Genomic DNA, 7007 nt, shown 5'->3' on the forward strand with positions numbered 1-7007 from the left:
GTCGCTTGCTGCAGCTCCACCTTATTACCCCAGCCTTCCTATAAGCTTAAATAGTCTTGATCTCGCGGGTGCGAGATTGCTGAGTCCCCGTGGCTCACAGATACTTCCAAAAACCAGTTTGCAGGTGCCTATATTACCGAGCAGGAGACGCAACCAAGCTCAAGGAGGAGCTCGATGAAGATCTTGCCCTTTGTGTTGTTTCGTTTTAGTTGATCAGTAGTGGAGCCCAGTTGGGGTCGATCGGGGACCTTTGTCGCATTTGGGGTTCTTCTTTTATTTTGGTTCCGTAGACGGACCTTGATTGTATCTGGATGATGTAATGCTTTATTCATGTAATTGTGTGAAGTGGCGATTGTAAGCCAACTATGTATCTCTTTCCCTTATGTATTACATGGGTTGTGTGAAGATTACCTCTCTTGCGACATTGCTTTCAATGCGGTTATGCCTCTAAGTCGTGCTTCGACATGTGGGAGATATAGCCGCATCGAGGGCGTTACAACGGTGCCCTATTTAAAGTGAATGTGGCTGTTTCTAAAGCATAACCCCAAAATGATAGCGGTAAATCGGTAAGAGACATCATAGATCGCACCATATCCAATAGAGTGATGTTACGATGTTCAGACACACCATTATGCTAAGGTGTTCCAGGCGGCGTGAGTTGTGAAACAATTCCACATTTCCTTAAGTGCGTACCAAACTCGTGACTCAAATATTCTCCTCCACGATCTGATCGTAAGAACTTTATTTTCCTGTCACGTTGATTCTCTACCTCACTCTAAAATTCCTTGAACTTTTCAAAGGTCTCAGACTTGTGTTTCATTAAGTAGACATACTCATATCTACTTAAGTCATCAGTGAGGGTGAGAACATAACGATAGCCACCGCGAGTCTCAACACTCATTGGACCACACACATCAGTATGTATTATTTCCAAAAAGTTGGTTGCTCGCTCCATTGTTCCGGAGAACGGAGTCTTGGTCATTTTGCCCATGAGGCATGGTTCGCACGTGTCAAATGATTCATAATCAAGAGACTCCAAAATTCCATCCGCATGGAGTTTCTTCATGTGTTTGACACCAATGTGACCAAGGCGGCAGTGCCACAAGTATGTGGGACTATCATTATTAACCTTACATCTTTTGGTATTCACACTAGAACGCGGATGATGGAGTCGTACTCGCGACGATTCAAATCGCGGAAGATCCGATCTAGCGCCGAACGGACGGCGCCTCCGCGTTCAACAAACATACATCCCAGGGACGTCTCCTCCTTCTTGATCCAGCAAGGGGAGAGGATAAGTTGAGGGAGAGCTCTGATAGCACGACGGCGTGGTGGTGGAGCTTGCAGTTCTCCGGCAGGGCTTCGCCAAGCACTACGGAGGAGGAGGAGGTGTTGGAGAGGGGTAGGGATGCGCCAGGGGAAGGATGTAGCAGCCCTCCCACCTCCCCACTATTTATAAGGGCAAGGAAGAGGGGGGCCGGCCCCCTCCAGATGGATCTAGAGGGGGGCGACGGCCAAGGGGGGAGGCTTGCCCCCCAAGCCAAGGGGGGCGCCCCCTTTAGGGTTTCCCCCCAACCCTAGGCGCATGGGCCCTAGGGGGAGTTTGCGCCCAACCCACCTAGGGGCTGGTTCCCCTCCATATTCAGCCCATAGGGCCCTGTGAGGTAGGTGGACCCTCCCGTGGACCCCTGGAACCCTTTCGGTGGTCCCAGTACAATACCGATAAACCCCCGAACAGTTCCGGCGACCGAATAAGGACTTCCCATATATAAATCTTCATCTCCTGACCATTCCGGAACTCCTCGTGACGTCCGGGATCTCATCCGGGACGCTGAACAACATTTGGTAACCACATACTAATTCCCATAACAACTCTAGCATCACCGAACCTTAAGTGTGTAGACCCTACGGGTTCGGGAATCATGCAGACATGACCGAGACATCTCTCTGGCCAATAACCAATTGCGGGATCTGGATACCCGTGTTGGTTCCCACATGTTCCACGATGATCTCATCGGATGAACCACGATGTCGGGGATTCAATCAATCCCGTATACAATTCCCTTTGTCAACTGGTATGTTACTTGCCCGAGATTTGATCATCTGTATCCCAATACCTCGTTCAATCTCATTACTGGCGAGTCTCTTTACTCGTTCCGTATTGCATGATCCCGTGACCAACTCCTTAGTCACATTGAGCTCATTATGATGATGCATTACCGAGTGGGCCCAGAGATACCTCTCCGTCATACGGAGTGACAAATCCCAGTCTCGATTCATGCCAACCCAATAGACACTTTCGGAGATACATGTAGTGTACCTTTATAGCCACCCAGTTACTATGACATTTGGTACACCCAAAGCATTCCTACAGTATCCGGAAGTTGCACAATCTCATGGTCTAAGGAAATGATACTTGACATTAGAAAAGCTCTTAGCAAACGAACTACACGATCGTCTGCTATGCTTAGGATTGGGTCTTGTCCATCACATCATTCTCCTAATGATGTGATCCTGTTAACAATGACATCTAATGTCCATGGTCAGGAAACCATAACCATCTATTGATCAACGAGCTTGTCAACTAGAGGCTCACTAGGGACATGTTGTGGTCTATGTATTCACACATGTATTATGGTTTCCGGTTAATACAATTATAGCATGAATAACAGACAATTATCATGAGCAAAGAAATATAATAATAACCATTTTATTATTGCCTCTAGGGCGTATTTCCAACTGAAGGTTCTATATTTGCAGTGTTGGGGGCATGTGATAGGTATGTGGATGGTATATTCAGATTCGCCTTGTTTTTCTAATTATTTTTCATATATAAATTATTTTCATCTCAGTTACGGTTGAAATTATATGAATTTTCAAAGTTTTAAACAATTTCTGAAATTTTTTGGATTTTTTTATTTCGAAAATAATTAAATATAAATTGCTAGATGCACCAGAAGTGTACCCAGCAAAGGGTACAGAGGGGCTGACAGTGGGTGACTCAGCATAGTCAAGAGTCAACTGTTGACTGGTCAAACCTGCGTAGTGGGGCCCAGGTGTCATTGACAGGGCTGTTAACAAGTTTTATTAGTTGATTTAATTACGATAATTTGCACGGATCCCACTTGTCAGGGGCTAATTAGTTTTAGTTAGTTAATTTAGTTTGTTAGCAACTAATTCAAACAGTCGGCCCCACATGTCAGTGGCACAAGGCCAACAAAGAGAACTGCACACGGGTGTGGATTTATCCTAACTAGTTGTGGGCCAGACATGCAGCGTATTCCTGCGCATGTGATATATCTGGTGTACGTATAAGGATCCGTATTGCACCCTATGTGGGCCAGCTGGCTATAGATTCCCCTGCCAGCTAGTACTTCTAGCCCACCTTTAGATTCGTCCCATGCGTGGCTCCCTGTAATACCCATGCCAGCATAATAGGAAAGCATTATATGGATGTGCTTAGAGGCTGCCGACTAATTACTATCTCGCATGAGTATTGCCTGGTTGTTAATTAAATTGTAGCCCCAGACAATTTTTTTCTGGCAGGTTGGCCATAAAAGTTCTGTAGAGAAGTACAGTGAAGTGCATAGGGGCATACCGCCCAGTCTTTATCCTCACACCTCCACCGCTTCCTCCCTTGTATCCATCTCCTCCAACCTCGGATCCTCATCCGCCATGCCGCCGATGCTACGCCGTAGATTCAGAGGCTATGCCGACAGTGGCGGGGAAGATTGAATCCGGGGAAAGTCGACCCGGCAAATCATATAGGTAAGAAAAACAACACAAGTTGTCGGATCCTTATTCGATATGAAATCCACATGTCCATATTGATTCAGATTCCATCTTGTAGTCCCAAAATCCCCGCTGAGTTATGCTAAAACAATTGGGGGCGGAGCGCGCGGCCATCTACGTGGCGATGACGGCGAGCGCCTGACAAGCCGTGGTTCCCGTATCGTCTTCTGTCGCCCTGTTTTAGCTGAAGTTCAGGGAGATAATTTATACACCTCCGACTGCTCTGTTTTTGGAGCAATTCCTTTAATTGTTTTCATGCAAACCACTTCCTATTTCTCAATCTTGTTCTCGCATGCGCGAGCTAAGATGTTATACTTCGGATATGTGGTCATAGTTTGGATATCAGTGTGCTACCACTAAGCATTATTAATTTGTTGCAGCAAAAAATTCATCATTTTTGCCTCAATCATTCAGACGAACACACTTGCAAAGAGCAAGGACTGTATACAGAGTTCATGTGGAGACATTCTTGGGTCTGCAAGCCAAAGTTAGTCTTATATATGGGTTCAGATGACGGTCTATCATGCTGGGTTCTGAAACATCCGACAACAAGGTAAATGTGGCCATTGTCTTCAAACATATATAAGCAATAGGTTCTCTTACTAAATGGTTCATGCTTGACTTAAGAAATTCGTACACTCCGCTAATATAAAGTATGTTCGACTCCCCAAAAGCATAAAGCTTGCAGATTAATTTGTCTCGTACATATAAAAGTTCAAACTACAGCTTCGATTCTCGACCAAATAATCTCAGATAGTCTTATAGAGCAATAATCATCATGCAGCCTCCTTGTTCCTGACAAGGCATTTCCTGTATCTCTCAGTCAAGAGTCCAATGTTCCCCTCCAACACAAATAGATCTACCAGTATGTTCATCCTGGAATGGAGCCCTCCATCGTTTTATTGGATAGTTTCGAAAAAAATGAAATATCAGTTCATAGTCACATGTTTTAAGCAATATATAGTATAGCAGTTTGTATCAGTTGCCTACGAACCGGGTTCAGGTCCCTCTTGAATTTGCTTCCCATCCAGTTTCGGCCGTAGTGCAGTGCATATACCCCACTGTTTGGCCTGCACAAAGTTGGATAAAATGTAAACACATGCATGCAAGTCACTGTAATAAGTTTTGTGCCAACAAAATTACCAGCTGCATAGACCAACATTTATCCCCTTTGGGAACACTGTATTCCATCTCATCATGTCAGGAGCCCAGCCTTGAAAAAATGCTTTAATGCACCCTTGCAATGCTTCATGAAGACTTTTCGCAACCTTTCTGTGCCTACTCTGGATGACTTTGTCAGACTCGTCTCCGTTGTTCATTGTTGGGTCAAGAACGATTATCCTCCTCTTTACAAAATCCCAAATGTAGGTCGACCATGCGAAGTTGAACTTGACAGGTAGTAAGAACTGTAGAACAAATAAAACATGTATGTGCATTCAGTATAAATTATCCATCCTATATATAAGAACCAGTCATGCTATCACAATTTATTTTTCTCAGGAAATACCTCTGTGCATCTGTGCACGTCATACTTGATATGTTCCCCGATGAACATGTCCTGGACATACCTCACGATCACATGGTTCTGTTAAACAAATATCTAACAAAAACGATGTGTTGCTTGAGCATGAAAAAACACGGTGTATCTACATGAATTGTTGTGCTCACCACAAAGTCTGGCTCAAGCCAATGTCGCCAGCACCCTTCATCTTTATCCAATGCAAAAATATAGTCAATTTGCTGGTATCTTCTAACTGCTACTGTCATCAAATCATTCTCTATCACACCCCCTTGCGAAAGGTTCGCCCTGATTTGCTCGGCTGTGAGCTTGATATATTTTTGGCTGGGTGCTAATAACCCAATTGCTGCAAATGTAAGCACGCATAATAAAGTAAGAATCATGCATGACAAGCATCCCAGAGGGAGATTAAAAATTATCGACATCTTGGTGGATGTGGCATAAATACCACATACTCTTTCCTTGCAGCCGCAGGCTCTTTCATAAACATCTTGAAGACATTTTCAATGTTAGCTGGTGCTCTTACAGGAGGATCATATCCTAGAACGAAAGGGGACCGTGCAGCCTTGCCTGGCTTAACTGTTCTTTTTCGCTGTGGCTGTGTAGTGAGCCCATCTTGTGTCTGAGTAACGTTCAGGTTGATTGCTGCCTCCTCCGACTCCTCACGCATGTCTAGCTCATGTGCCGCGATCTCTTTGTTCAGGCTAACAGGTGTTGTTCCCACCGCCTTATTCGGCTCTATCACCTTGTGCACGGGGGTGCAAATTATGTCGAGCCCTGTCCCTGCAATGCACATTTTCCAAACATTATCAGAACCAAAGTCAGAGCATTAGCTATGGTCTTAGTATTATTAATCACATGTTCTATCACCTTGGGGTTCATTTTTTTCATCTGTTGATGCAGGTGTTGACCCGAAAGTTGAATGGTGAGGTGTCATACATCTCATGGGACAGTTTTTTTACCTTCTAGTGTCACCGCTTCGCTGAAATCATCCATCAGGTCTTTGCTCCTAAAAACCTGTGAAATCTAATTTGAATCTGCTTGGACCAGTAATTTGAATCTGCTTGGACCAGCCTGGGTAATGTCATGCTGAATGTGAACCGGGTGTTGTTTTGTAGCCACAATTGTCAATTCCCTGCCCGACGACAGGACTGGTTCATCGTTGTCTATTCCGAGGTCATATGAGGGAACCTCTGTGTTCAGCCCTGAATCAGGGCCATAAATCCATCGTCTACCATCTGCTGATTTGGCCTGAATTGGCATCTGTTCATGCAATTCAGTATCATTGGTTACATCATTTCCTTGGTTTGCTGCTGCGATTAGTTCGTCTAGATTCTTAATTTTCGGGTCAGGATCCTCCTCTGTCTCTTCGACCCTTGCTCTCTGATGACCCACAAGTATAGGGGATCTATCGTAGTCCTTTCGATAAGTAAGAGTGTCTAACCCAACGCGGAGCAGAAGGAAATGACAAGCGGTTTTCAGTAAGGTATTCTCTGCAAGCACTGAAATTGTAGGTAACGGATAGTTTTGCGACAAGATAATTTGTAACGGCTAACAAGCAATGAAAGTAAATAAAGTGCAACAAGGTGGCCCAATCCTTTTTGTAGCAAAGGACAAGCCTGGACAATTTCTTATAATGAGAAAAGCGCTCTCGAGGACACATGGGAATTATCGTCAAGCTAGTTTTCATCATGCT

At 44.6% G+C, this 7007-nt stretch overlaps 1 long non-coding RNA gene across 1 annotated transcript; it reads left to right on the forward strand.

Annotated features, from left to right (window-relative positions):
- The first annotated feature begins 3407 nt into the window (after positions 1-3407).
- LOC123045032 (uncharacterized) lies at positions 3408-6796 on the forward strand. The gene is made up of 4 exons (XR_006420961.1): positions 3408-3768; positions 3851-4345; positions 6215-6310; positions 6430-6796. It is a non-coding gene; the product is annotated as an uncharacterized lncRNA (long non-coding RNA).
- Positions 6797-7007: the final 211 nt, after the last annotated feature.

The sequence above is a fragment of the Triticum aestivum genome, chromosome 2B, assembly GCF_018294505.1.
Source record: "Triticum aestivum cultivar Chinese Spring chromosome 2B, IWGSC CS RefSeq v2.1, whole genome shotgun sequence".
Lineage (NCBI taxonomy): Eukaryota > Viridiplantae > Streptophyta > Magnoliopsida > Poales > Poaceae > Triticum > Triticum aestivum.